This window comes from Melospiza melodia, chromosome 11 (assembly GCF_035770615.1).
Source record: "Melospiza melodia melodia isolate bMelMel2 chromosome 11, bMelMel2.pri, whole genome shotgun sequence".
Classification (NCBI taxonomy): domain Eukaryota; kingdom Metazoa; phylum Chordata; class Aves; order Passeriformes; family Passerellidae; genus Melospiza; species Melospiza melodia.
The window spans coordinates 5017815-5032173 of NC_086204.1; the positions used below are offsets into that span (position 1 = coordinate 5017815).

Below are 14359 nucleotides of genomic sequence, written 5' to 3' on the forward strand. Positions count from 1 at the left end.
CGGCGCGGCGGGGCCCCGAGCATCCCCGAGCATCCCCGGCCGTGCCCGGGCTCCTCCCTGCCGCACCGCACGCCCTGCGGCGGCTCGGCCCGGGGCCGGTGCACCCCGCTGCAGCCGCTCGGCCAGCCCCGGGGCCGGTGCACCCCGGTGCAGCATCACGGCCGGGATGCTGCAGGCTCGGTGCTGCCCAGGTTGTCACCCACGGGGCTCGTCCCCGGCTCGATCGATGGCCACCGGCGGCTGTGCTGGCATGGGGCCCGCAGTCTGGGAGCGAGGGTTGTGCTTTGTCTGCCCCTGAGCAGAGTCACCTTCCCTGCAGCCCGATGGAAAAATACTCTGCTGCTCAGTGTATCCCACCCTGCCCTGTGTGTGCTGCCTCCGGTGCTTCTGCCCCCAGGTTTAGGCTCTGGCCTGTTCATATGCTCTGGAGGGTTCCCACCTGCTCTTCATCCACTGGGTGAGGCTTATCTGCTCTTATCTCATGGGCTCCTGAAGCCCAAAAAAAGCCAAACAATTTGCTCCTTTGTTTATGCAGAGAGAGGCCTCCACCCCTTCCTTGTGTGCAGGGACCTGTTTCCCTCCTCACCACCTGAAACAAGCCCCTGAGATGTTTCATTTCTGGTGACATTGGTGCAGAACATCAGTTCCTTGCCCACACTTAACATGCTAACCTTGGCGTTGCCACCATCACTTTCCTAGCAGCCCCACAGTGGCTGTGTCACCTCCTGCAAGCCTTGTCCATCTGTTGCTTCTCCAGCTGCACCTTGGGTGTCCCGTGTAGTTTTTAGAATGCCACCCTTGTTTGGAAGCTGGCCCAAAAATGAGGTCCTGGTGTGTTGCTTGATGTGACATTGCCCCGCTGTACCACCTTTGTGTACAGTGGTGACCCCAGACTGGGTTTTTTTCCCAGCAACTCATCACTCCCATGGTTTATGGACCCCTCCATGTGCTGAGACCCCCAGTCCTGGTTTCTGGGTGGGCTTGGGGCAGCACTGCTGCTGTGTGGGCTCCCCCTTCTCCCAGGAGAAAGGCAGGGACAGCCGTGGGGCTGCTGGTGCCTGGGCATGCTGTGTGGGCACGGCCAGGGCTGTTCTGGCGGGTGCAGGGGCTGTGTGGCAGGGACAGGGGGCTGTGCTGTCCCCTGTATCCCAGCCCAGGCCCTGGGATGCTGCGGGATGCTGCAGCGGGGCCCGGAGCGTTGCTGTGGCAACAAGGCAGCAGCGCTGCTGCGGATGCAGGGAGACACGGCCGCCGGCCCCAAAGGCCACCTTGGTGCCACAAAGGCCACCTGAGCGCTCGTCCCCTGCCCCCTCAGACCCCATCCTGTGCAGCCAGACCTCCATGGGCCCCGGGAGCTCGGTGCTGCCAGCAGGGAGCACCTGGTGGGGATCAGGAAGAGGGTCCTGGGCATGACCCCAGCCCCCTCTGCACTGAGGATGCCTGGCAGGGTTTGTTTTGCATCCTTCTGATCTCTGCTGCCAGACAAATACAAGGATGACAAGCCCTGTGCCAGTGCAGCCTGGTGTCCTGGTGCTGGCCAGGCTCTCTGGGGCATTGCTGCTTGGGACACTGATCCCCCAAAAACATCACTGTGCATGGTGCTGTGCCAGCCCCCAGCATGCAGGGGTTTGGGCTGGGGAGACACAGGGGTGATCCCAGCTCAGGTCTTCCTGCCTGGAATGATGGGACTGGGACTGGGCTGGCAAGAGAGGGAACTGGGACTGTGACTGTGACTGTGACTGTGACTTGGACTGGGGCTGGGACTGGGGCTGGGACTGGGACTGGGACTGGGACTGGGACTGGGACTGGGACTGGGACTGGGCTGGCACCTTGTGGGACCCCTGTTTGCCAGGGCTTTGGCTTGGTGACTTATGGGAAATGCCATGTTACCTCTCCCTGTGAGACAAGGGCTTGCCTTGAAGCTGGCATGGCCACTTTGCCATCTGTGGGTGTCACTGTTTTGTGCTGCTTTACTGTGTGGGGTTGTTGTTTTTATTATTGTTGTTATTATTATTGTTATTATTATTATTGTTATTACTACTATTAGCCTGGACACTGCTTTTGCACGGCAGAAGCTCTGAAATGCACAGAAGTCTTACAAGACCCAGGCTTGGCAACTCAGAGGCTGCAACCTCTGGATTTGGAGGTTCCCCAGCCCAAAAAACTCAAGAGCATCAGTGCTGTCACTGCACACTCTGCACACTTGCTGGGGACATGGCTGTGTCAGGTTGATGCCTGGTGCTGGTGTGAGTGGCTGTTTGTGCTTTCACAAGCCCTTGTGTGCAGGGACTGGAGGGTTTGAGCATCTTCCCAGAACTGGGGCTTCACACAGTGCTTCTTGCACCATCCCTGGCCAAAACCAGACCCGTTAATTGCACCCACCTCGCTGAGTTTGAATGTGCAATAAATAAAGTCTTGGAGTGGGGGATGATCCCCACACGCTCCTGAGCCTGGGCTGGGTCAGTGTCTGAACCAGGGGCAGCTGCTGCTTCTGCTCTGGTGGTTCCAGATCTCAGATTTGTGCCCAGGGCAGGGGTTCCCAAGGGAAGGTGAGCTGCCACCCTGGCTGACAGGCTTGGAGCAGAGCCAGGTGCTGCCCCTGGTCAGAAAGGGCCTGGCTTTGGGCTGGAAGCACCTTTGTCTCTGCCATGTGGGCTCTGGATCAGCTCCCTTTGGTGGAGGGCCTCTCCATGCCTCAGTTTCCCTTCAAAGAAGGTGTGAGCATGCAGGAAGGTGGCTACAGTGGGGGATGAGTGAGGGGAGCAGCTGGGAAAGGGTCTGGATCAGCCCAAGGATGGTGGGGCATCATCCACTTCCAGTCCTGGTGTCCCCCTCAAATTCCTCCTAAATAATTCAGGGGCTTTTGGGCTTGGCTGGTTTTCAGGGACACTGCCATGTGTGGTTCCCCTGCCTTGGTGACACAGCAGCCAAACCAGGCGTCCCACTGATGGATTCATGGACTTTTCTCCCAGCTAAAGATGTGCTGGGATCTCTGGAGAGCCACGTGTGGTGCTTGCTAGAGCTGAAGTGCTGGGGGGAGCTGAACTGGGCATGCCAAAAATGGCTGTGACTCCTGACCCCTGATAACCCTGGTGACACAAATTAATGATGAGCTTTATATTTACCTTTACACAGGAGGCTTGCTGCCTGCTTTCCATGCACCTTTTTGGGTCTCACCCTCCCTGCTGTGTCCATCCCGCTGCCTGAGACAGCTGTGAGTGCTTTGGTGCTCAGATCTCCCAAACTTGGGGGCCTGCTGTCTGCTCCTCTGCTCCTCCAGAAGCAGATGGGCTGTCTGTGGGGTTGTGACTTCTGTGAGGTGCTTGGACAAGGCTTTCCCCTGCTTTGCAGCTCTTTTTGCTGATGAGTGGAGCGAGTTTTAATTGCGCACGTGCTGCCTCACTGCCTGAGAGCTCCGGGCTCTCACCAATAAACCCCACACTGGCTTGCATGTTTATCCCCAAAGGGACTCCAACTCCATCTCCCCATTTTACTGTAGGGTTCTCTCCCAGCTGCTGAGTTTTTGGGAAGTGCTGAGGGTGTGGGAGCTGGGCTGAGGCTGCTTGCCCACATTTAAAATCACCTGCTTTCACCCTGCCTTCATCCTGCTTTCAATCAAGCCAACCTTCATTTGGAATGGCTGCCTTTCATCTCATTTTGTGTTTGTTGCATTAGTTGTATTTTTTTCCTGAAGGGAGGAAGCATTTTGCTGGTTGGTGGCCATTAAGAAATGCTAATTTGCAGCTCAATATTCCCTGTCCCCTCTCCCTCACTGCTTGGCTCGGCAGCATCCAGCCACATTTGAGATGTCATTAATTGGATTCACACTCCTGCAGGCTGCTAATTTTTTCGGGCCCCATCCTTTGCAGGTTATAAAGTGGCAGGAGGGGTATTTATGAGTATCCTGGCTTCCCTCAGCCCCTTGGGATCGACAGAGATTTGTGATGCAATTAAAAACCACGCCAAAGAAAGAGTCTTTGACTCCTTTGCCTTCTCTGTAATGCAATAAATGTTTGAAAAGTAAAGTCTTGAAATACCTTTTTGAGTGTAAAATCTACTTGAGAAATGAGAAAGCAGAGCTGACAGGCTGAACTCGTGCTTTCTGGGTGCCAGATATTTCAGGATCTTGAAATGCTGGATGGTTTTTGCATGCTGGGTTTTTCCCCCCTGAGTGTGGAGGAGCTGGAGGAGCTGCTTCTGCCTCTGCAGGTTTCCAGCCCAGCTGGTGTGCTCTGAATGAGGGCAGTGCAGCCCCTCACCTCCCCACTTCCCACTCCCCACTGCCCTCCCGGGAGCCTCAGCCAGCAGAGGATGGGAGACGGTTCTTAACTTCAATGACTTTAATAGATTATCATAAACTCCAGCCTTAATACAAGCTGTCATGATTTCAAATTATCTTACTTTTAAATTAAATAGATTCCTTTTTAAATACAAAATCAATTCTAATTTTTTAGAGGGGTGAGATTTTTCAAAGGCACCGATGAGCTGGGCATATTTAACCGCTCTTGAATATCTCCCCGAAATATCTAATCAATTTTTTTTTTTTGTTAAATCCTAGCTAAGCTCTTGGCTCTACTGCTGGAGGCGCTGGCCCTGACTTCCCTGGGTTAATAACAGGATTTGGGGGGGTTGCAGGGATGTGAGACAGATCAGGGAGGGAGCTGGCTGCTGCTAAAGGCGGTGACGGCCACCGGAGCGCGCGCCCGCCCTGGCTCTGGCCAGATGTGACACCTGCCAGCTCTCATCCTCGTCCCTCACACCTCCCTGCTGCTGTGACTGCTGCACATTGTGCCCTCCCACTCTGCTCCTAAAAGGCCCTGGGGCTGCAGGGTTGTGTTATCCCATACTCTTTTCCAGTTCCATGGCAAGTGAGAAGAGCATCCCATTGAGTTTTGCTCCTCTCACCTGCATCTGGATGCCCAAAGCTGTTGGCACACAGGGCAGCTCTTTGGTGCCAACTGGGAAGTAATTCCTGGGGTGTTGTGGTGCCATTCCCTGGCTGAACTCAGTTCCCAGGGGCATCACCCCCTTCCCATCATATGCCACCATCTCATGAGAGCAGAGCATGGCAGAGTGCTGCAGCAGGGCTGGCTCCACCACGGGGCCCACAGAATGAACCCTGCACCTGGGAATGGGTGTTATGGTGAAATAATGAAGCAAATATTAAGAAATTCTTAAGCACCTAGAGAATAACCAAGTTAAATGATACCAGGGGAGCTCAATTGCCTTGCTTAGATTGATTGAATTACTAAATGAGCCTGACTAATGGAATGGAGTGGATATATCGGACTTTTACTCAAGATCCTGCAATAATTTCTCTAATAAGATTGTGAGCCATTAATTGGACTTGGCTTTGATCCTGGGCACTGTCTCATGCTCTGAAACCCGCGGGTGTGATCTGTGCTCTGCCAGGCCCAGCCAGGGGACAGCTGCTGTCATTTCTGCTGCCTGGCTTGGGGACTCGCCTCAGGAGGTGCCAGCAGCTGTGGTGGGGAAGGGAGCCCCAAACACCCCATCTCAGCTGCCCTCTGCCCCTCAGCAACACCATCCTGGCAGTGGGGTGCACTGAATTCCTTCCAGCTGAGCTGGCTGGGGTCTGAACCCCTGTTTCCATGAGTTTGGGATGGATGCTGGGGGAGTGTGCCTGCTGAAAATGCAGGAGTGCCACATTCTTGCTGCCTCCTCATGGAGCGGGTGCTGCTGCTGGTGGAACATTGTTGTGGCACCCAGAGTGCTGCTGGGTGTCTGCTCTGCTGTGGGAGATGTTTGTCCCCAAGGCTTGGGGGCTTCTAGAGCTTCCAGCAAAGCAGAGAGGGATCTGTGAAGGGGATACATCCTCCCCTGGGCCTGCCGTGGAGCACCTGGTGGGGCAGGACATGCTTGTCTAATAGCAATAGCTAATAGCTCGTCTAATAATTGGGTGAAAATAATAATATTAAAAATAATAATATTTTATTCATCAACAATAATTGGGTGCTGGTGGGACCAAATTCCAGCCCCTCCTCTTGGCCATGCAGTGTAACCACATCCCTTTTGCTGGGATCCAGAGCCTGGAGTGATGTGAGGTGCTCAGAGCCCCTGGAGCTCCAGGGACACCCCATGCCTGGTAACATTCCCTCTCCAGGCATGGAGCCAGCACCAACCTCAGCTGTGAGTGAGGGCAGCCCTTAAGACCTCGTGGCAGGGTGGAGAACACTGCAGGGAAGCTGACAGCGTGCCAGGGAGCAGCAGGGAGTGCCCATGGCCAGACTGGGGGTGATGGGGCTCAGGAGGAGGCACAGTGTGCACGTCCCCATCCTCACGGACACCTTGTCCCCATGCTGTGCCCAGTGCAGACCTGCTCTCTTGCTGGGCACGGCTGTTTCAGTGCCACAGGGGATATACAGGGCCTCTTGTATGTTTTTTTCTTCCTTAACCAAGGGAAGAAAAAGTAAGAAATAAGGATTTGGTCTCTGGGAACCCGTTGCCACAGCAACCGTGCATCCAGCTGGCTGCAGCGGGGCTGGGAGGGGATCTCAGTGACCCAGAAAGCAGGGGGGGAGTGGGATGTGGGGCTGCCTGGCCTTTCCAGGGGGGTGGCAGGCTCTGGCAGGGAACCAGCACTCAGCCAGGGGGGCTGCAGGGCTCCTGGCCCCCTGTTTTGGCTCCCTTCCTGAATGTCTCAACCCCATCCAGGCAGGGATGCTCAGGCTTGGTCCTGAGACCTGGCCCTGTTTTGGGGCTGGGCTGCCCATGTGGGCACTCCTCAAAGCCCCACAGAGATTTCTGATGGGTTTTACAGCCCTGGAATTGGCTGTGGTTCCACTGCTGGAAAGAACCTTGGGCAACCACACTGATGCCACTGCCTCAGCTCTGCCCTTCTCTCCATGTGCCAGGGGCATTTGCTCCTGGGCTGCATCCCATACCCCATATTTATTTTATTTTATTTTATTTTATTTTATTTTATTTTATTTTATTTTATTTTATTTTATTTTATTTTTTACTATTTTATTTTATTTTCTATTTTATTATATTTTATTTACTATTTTATTTTATTTTCTATTTTATTATATTTTATTTACTATTTTATTTTATTGTTTTACTATTTTATTTTATTTTATTTTACTTTATTTATTTTACTTTATTTTACTTTATTTATTTTATTTTATTTTACTTTATGCTCTTCCATGCTATTCCATTTTGTTTCATTCCATTTAATTTTATATCCTATTATGTTTTATTTTTTTCATGGTCATTTAGCCAGCTAAACAGAGACTGAAATCATCTCTCTTGGAGCCTTGCTGCAGAGCAAGTCCTTCAAATGAAGGAATTTTTGCCTGGTGGGATTAAGGCAGTGCCTGGATGATGACAGCTCTGTCATTTAAGACTGGTTGTCCTTTTTGCTTCCAAATTGCTGGGCTCTGGCATCTCTGCAGCTGTGCCTGGTGGCTCACCCCAAACAGCAGCTGGGGGATTTGTCTGGATAAGGGAAGGTTTTGCATTGCCAGGTTCTGGCTGTCCCACTTCAGCTTTTTGCTGAGAAATCACCCAGAGGAGATCACACCCTGTGCTGGTGTTTCTGCTCCTGCTTTCCTGCCCTGCAGCAGGATCACCCATCCTTGGCATGGATGCTGAGCTGGTGCTGGCTCCTGCTGTGGGTTGGTTAAGCTGAGCCCACGCCTGGCTTTGCTGAGCCTGTTCCCTCCATGGCTCCTGCTGCTGAGATCCACTGGGAGCTGACCAGGGACTTTTCTAATCATTTATAATCAAAGGGAAGTAAGGGATCCTTGAGGGACCCTCTGGCTGGTGGTGGCTCGTGGGTCACAGAGGTTTGGGGTCTGCAGCCCTGATGTGAGAGGGGACAGAGCCCCTGTTGTGGCCAGCTCTGAGGCCCCTCAGTAATGAGGATGACTAACGAGCACAGCAGAGCAAGCAGCTGGGGGATGCACAGAGCTGGCTCTCCTCCTGCAGGGAGCTGATCCTGCTCCAAACCACCTGGAGGAGGAGAGAAATGGGAGAATCCCAGAAATGTCGAGTGGTGTGGGTTGGAAGGGACCTTAATGCTCATCTCCTTCCACCCTGTGCCATGGGCAGGGACACCTTCCACTAGCCCAGGTTGCTCCAAGCCCCATCCAGCCTGGCCTTGGGCACTGCCAGGGATCCAGGGGCAGCCACAGCTTCTCTGGGCACCCTGTGCCAGGGCCTGCCCACCCTCACAGGAAACAATTCCTCCCTAAGGATGAAGGGATGGAGATGGATGAAGGGCAGAGAAGGTGGCAGAGGGTGCCAGTGCTCTCAGCTGGACATGCCCCATCTGCCTGGCCCAGTGAGGGCTGCATTGCCTTGTGAGTGCTTCCCAAATCAGTGTTCCAAGGAAAACCACAGCCTTTGGGATGGAGGCCTGCCTGATGTGTACAGGCAGGGTCCTGAACTTGTATTTTGGGAGAGGCACCTCCTTTTCCTCCTTTTCCTGCAGCCCTGCCCTGCTCCTCTGCCCTGTCCCCATCACAACACAGTGCCTGCCTGCCTGGGAAGAGAAGGCAGTTATCAGCAACCCCGAAATATCCCCAGGACAGGCTCCTCTGTGATGGGAGACAGTTGCCATGGAAACCTCCTTCAAATAAAAAAAAAAAAAAAAAAGGAAAAAACCCCGAAATTTAAAGCAGCCCTTGTAGCTCAGAGGAACTGTAGACCTTATTATGGGTTTTGGCAACCCCCCTTTTTCTTTTATTTTTTCCAGCTAAAAGCTCCAGGAGACAAGGCAATTAATTTGGCATCCCAAGGGGAGTGAGAGAGCGAGGGTACCGTGCTGGGAGCAGTTTCCCTGGCTGGCAGGCACCAGGAGCATCCTGTGCCCCCAAACACCCTCCTCCCATGGGGCTGCTCCAGCACAGGGCAAGGAGCAGGGCAGGAAGGATGGGAAGGCCCTTTCTAGGCCCATGCATGGAGTGTGTGGGAGGGGATGGGTGATGGAGGGCTCAGGGCACTGCAGGAGGGTGAGGATGCAGAAGGAGGCTCCTGTGGGGTCAGGCTGGCTTTGCTAGGGAAGGGGGATGCTTGGCAGGGGAGACATCCCACTCCCAAATTTCCCTGCCAGGCCCTGCTGTGCAGCAGTGGCTGCAGGGGCTGCAAATTGCTGCTGTGCTCTCGGCCCATTTGCTGCCCTAATGATGTCCCCAGTGTCTGCAGCCTCTGGGAAATCTGCTGTTTGCACTGAGGAGAGGCTGCTGTGCCTGCCACTGCCCTGGGCTGGCCCCAGGCTCCCCCAGACTCTGCTTCCCCAGTGTGGCTGCTCTGCCACCCCAGTGCTGCCCCTCCCAGCCCTGCCTGAACTGCTGAGCCAGAAATAGCTGGGCTCTGTGTTTTTTGCCTCACTAGGAGAGCTCTGGAGAGGAGCAGGGAGGGGATTTGAGAGCTGTCATGCTGCTGTGGAGTTGCTTGGCTTTCCTGCAAGCCAGGGGTTTGTCTTTGCAGGCATGGCATGTCTGGGGGAATTCTAAATGTCTGCAAGGATCTCACCCCAGACCATGCCAAGGTGCACCTTCAGTGGCCTGAGATGTGTGTCCAAGCACCTGCAAGAAACATCCTTCCAGGGAAAGAGGAAACCAGTTTTATTCGTTTTTCAGCAGGAGCTGCTCTCTCCTGGGTGTGACACACCACGGTGGTGGTGTGTCACAGACATCTTTTATGGAAAATCCTTTCCTCAGGATTTTTCCTCCTGAGAAGCTGAGAGGCCTCAGGAACAAAATGTAAACAATGGTTATCTGCTGCTGTGGAATGCAACAGGTGCATCTGGGATTGGTCCATGTTGGATGTTTGTAATTAATGGCCAATCAGAGTCAGTTGGCTCCGACTCTTCTGAGACACAAACCTTTGTTATAATTTTCTTTCCTATTCTATTCTTAGCTAGCCTTCTGAGGACTTCCTTTCTTCTATTCTTTTAGTATAGTTTTAATGTAATATATATAATAAAATAATAAATCAAGTCTTCTGAAACATGGAGTCAGATCCTCATCTCTTCCCTCAACCTGAGACCCCTGTGAACACCATCACAGTGGTGTGCTCAAACTCGGTGGGCAGGAGAAATAACTCATGGATGGTGGGAAAGGAGTCAGCCTTGGGCTTGGGCTGGCTTCCACAGCTCTTATTGCCATGTTTCTGCCTTTTTGTGCTTTCAGAGTGAGGCACATGTCTGGCTAACCCTGGAGGAGTGAGCCCCAGCCCCAGCGTGCCCCCACAGACCATCCATGCTGGGGCACAAACTGGAGAAAGGGGTGTCCTGCAGGAGCTGGGGCTGGTGGGGGATGTGGAGATGCCTGGGAAATGTTGGGGTGGGTCTGACCTCCTTATAATACAGCTCAGGGCTGGGTCTTCCCCCCTTTCACATGCTGGGGATGGAGGGCAGTGTGGATGTGAAACCACTATTCCAACAATAGAGAAGTACCAGGGTAATGGAGGAGGGCAGGTGTCGCTCTGATTTTAAAGGTTTTTTAAGCCTTCTGATGTTTACATTTTTGTAGCAAACTTTCTTATATACTTTATGTAAATAACTTATTGTTTTGCATTCTTTTATAGAGAAAGAAAAAACTGATAGCCTGTTGGTTTGTTTAGTGTCATTGGAGAGGTGGCACTGTCACCCTCCACTGTCACGTTTCGGAAATCTGTAAATGTTAGAGTCGGAAAAATGAAAGCTCTCTTTTTTGCCTTAAAAAATCCCATGTCTGTGTCTTTCTGGTTTGTGTCCTAGAGTGACAGGCAGGAAAGGAAGGACCATGAGGAGGGAATGCCAGGAGATAGCAAGGAAGTGCAGGAGCCACACAGCAGCCCAGGGGCATTAGGAGCAGTGGGTGTGAGCCTCAGCATCTCTGGTGGATTCTTGAAGCTGTGGCACACAGAGCCTGGTGAAGAGACCTTTGGAGTGAATCCCAGCAGGAATTAATGGCTGGTTTCACCCCAGGTCCTGGGAGTAGCACTGCCAGAGACATGGCTGTGCAGTCAGTGGGTTTGTGGCCAAGAAAGGGAGGAGATGCCAAGAAAGGGAGGAGGAAACAGCAGGAGGAAGAGGCAGGCTGAGCCCTGGGCGCAGCAGCAGCCAGAGCTGGCAGGGTTACGGCAAAGCTGTGGCTGCAAATGCAGGAGTTTGCACTCACTGGTGCTCAGAGTCCAGCAGGGCTCTTTGCTCTTGAGATACTGAAAATGCAGCTGACTCCCCATCTGGATTTGGTTTTGTTTGCTAAAATGAGCTCCTGCTTCTCTGGTGCAGGAACGAGAGACAGCAGCCCCTGGCTTAGAAGCTCCCTGGTCATGACCATGGTTATTCACTATTTCTCACTTTGCAAGGATTTACACCTGTAAAAACCAACAAAAAGTTCTTTTTCATACACCATAAAGTATGAAAAAGTGCTGTCCTGGCTAGGGCAGCTCTCCTGTGTTTGGCTGGGCTGAAGCACCCTGACCCCATCCCCTTTGTTCTGCCCATCTCTAATTTCAGCACTGGACCAAAAACATTAAATAGATTTTCCTTCTTTTTTCTATTCCCTGCACAAATGCAAGGGAACTTTCTGCCTGTGGTTGTGACATTGGGATTGCCCAATGCCAAGGCTGTGAGCCCTGCCTGGAAAGACAGAAAGACAGGCAGGTGAATACAGGCAGGGCTGTGTGAGGGCACCAGAGCTGATGGGTGCTGAAACCCAAGAGCAGAGTTACATAATTGGGACTGCAATGCAGAAACTCTTCCTTAATTTTTAATTATCCAGTTGCAGCACGTTTGTGGAGCTCAGCCTGGGATGCCAAATCATCCTGTGCACATGGGAAGGGCCTTTTGGGAGCCCAGGACATTCCTCTGGTGCTGTGGAGGATTCCAGACCCTGGCAGGGGGCTCAGAGACCTTGGCACAGAGTCAGAAACACCTGTGCCTTCGATTTTAGCCCTTGGAAAAAACAATTACCAACTTTATGTGAGGATTCACAAGCCACGAAAGTCTTAAGTAGAATGATAGCTTGTTACAAGATAGAAAAGTAGAATTTTGGGGTTTTTAGAATGAGGGTTTGGGGTCCCAAGATGGAGGGATTTGTGTGTGCCTTGTCCTTCTTCTTTCTTCTTCTTGTCCTCCATCTTCTGCTGGAATGGTGACACTTTTGGATTGGTTTAGGGTAGAGACAGACTGTCTAACATAGGTGATAGGTATTGGAAATTATTGTAAATAACGTACACATAGTTTTTTAGTAAAAAAAGATAACACAGCCCCAAGGGTGGTCAGTGTGCCACAACCCGACCTGCTGGACAGATCTCAGCAGGTCAGAGAAAGAATATCATAGATAAGAGAAAATAAACAACCTTGAGAAGCAGAACAGAAGAATCCTGACTCCTTCTTTGGCTGGGAAAACGGAGTCTCTGACACATCTTGGGATCAGCATGACCACAGAGACCCCGAGAGGCCTTGGCTGGTGAAGGTGACAGGAAACCCTTCCCTGGTGTTCCTGTGGCATGGCAGGGAGACGGGAATCCCCATGGCACCGAGCTGGGCAGGATCTCTGCACCCACCCTGGGGCAGGGGAGAAGGTCGGTGTGCAGGTCTGCAAAGGCTTTGAGGTGTCTCTGGTTCAGTGTTGGAGAAGTGGAAGGGAAAATGGTCATTTTGTATCCAGATCTCCCATAGAGCCCCAGCTGCCTCTCAACCTACCTTCCTTCCTTCCTTCCTTCCTTCCTTCCTTCCTTCCTTCCTTCCTTCCTTCCTTCCTTCCTTCCTTCCTTCCTTCCTTCCTTCCTTCCTTCCTTCCTTCCTTCCTTCCTTCCTTCCTTCCTTCCTTCCTTCCTTCCTTCCTTCCTTCCTTCCTTCCTTCCTTCCTTCCTTCCTTCCTTCCTTCCTTCCTCCCTCCCTCCCTCCCTCCCTCCCTCCCTCCCTCCCTCCCTCCCTCCCTCCCTCCCTCTTTCTGCTGGGAAGCCCCATTTCTTCCCCTTCCTGTTTCTCCTCCTCTTTCAAATTCCCACTCTGCACTTTCCGTCCTTCCTACAAAGGCAGCTGCCTCGGAGCAGCTTAGGCTTCAAAGTTCCCAAAATAACAAAGGTTAAAAGAAATTATTAAAAAAAAAAAAGGAATCATTGCTAAAAGATCAAGTCAGTGCCCCACTTGCACCTGGGCTCAGAGCTTCAAAGCAGCTGCAAAGAGCCCCCCACGATCTCCATGGTCAGGCTTCCCAATGCCTGTGGTCCTGCCTGCACAGGAGATTTTGTAGTAGCCAGGATGGGGCTGCAGGTAGCTGGAAGGGTCCTGCAGCTTCTGCTGGCTGTGGGGGCAATTTGGGGAAGCCTCTTGTGGAGGAGGAGGAGGAGGCTGTGGTGATGGGCAGAGCCATGTGGGTGAGGTGGGTGCCCCTGTCTCCTGGCCAGGCAGGGGGGCCAGCAGCTCCTCTGTGCCTCTGCTGGCTCCTCTGATTTATACAGATCATCAATATGACAATTATATACACCTGCAAATTTAATTACCTCCATTTTCATCAGGCAGCCACAGATTTATGCCTCTGTTCAGTTCCTGTAAATCTCAAGGAAGCTTGACTAGACCCAAAAGTCTTCCCATTGATTGCTGTGCACTGCCTGGGCTCTGGCCATCCTGACAAGCTCTTCTTTCAGGAGTGATAAATTTGAGATGCACGGTTAACTTTTCCCCCTTCTACATCTTTCTTCCTTTATATTTTTTTTCCTTTTCTATTCTGCCTTTCTCATCTTTCAAAGCCTCCCCACAAACTTGAAAATGGAGCTTGAAATCATGTAAGAGCTCCTAAACACAGAGTTTATGATGTTAGGCTGCAGCTGGCAGCAGCCTGTGCCTGCCTTCTCCATCCCTTTCTCTGAAACCAGCGTTGTTCCCTCCAGGAGGATCACTCTTGGAAAAGCCCTCGGCCTAGCTGTGCCCAGGAGAGCAGACAAGGTTGTTTTGGTCCTGTTTGGGCCATCTCATGTCTCAGAAAACCAACAGGTCGTGGCTCTCCCCCCTGGGGGAGATGAGGAACAAGTGGCTGTGCTCGTTCCCTGTGCTGAGCACAGAAATGCCAAAACAACATCTCATTTTCCTGCCCTCTCAGCCTGGGCACAACGAGCACTCACACAGACGAGTGTGTAGGAGTGAGCTGGAGTTCACCCTTGATGTGCAGCCCATGTCACCCCTGTGGAGCATCCCCTTGCTGTCCCAGCACCAGTGCCTGCCCTCCCCTGCAGGATTTGCTCTGATGTTTTCCTGAGTGCCTATTGGCACATTACCTTCCCTGCCAGCCCCTGATGGATATAAACAGTCCTTTGCCTCCCTGTGGAAATTGCTGGCTGGCTTGTAAAGCTGAAGGGAATCTTGGCAAGTTGTCTTGGGGCTGTAGGGTCTGACAGCACG

General features: G+C 52.4%; 1 protein-coding gene across 4 annotated transcripts in view; it reads left to right on the forward strand.

Moving 5' to 3' along the window:
* Positions 1 to 14359, forward strand: part of ASTN1 (astrotactin 1) — a 68311-nt gene that overhangs the window by 304 nt on the left and 53648 nt on the right. The gene's annotated exons all lie outside the window — the stretch shown is intronic.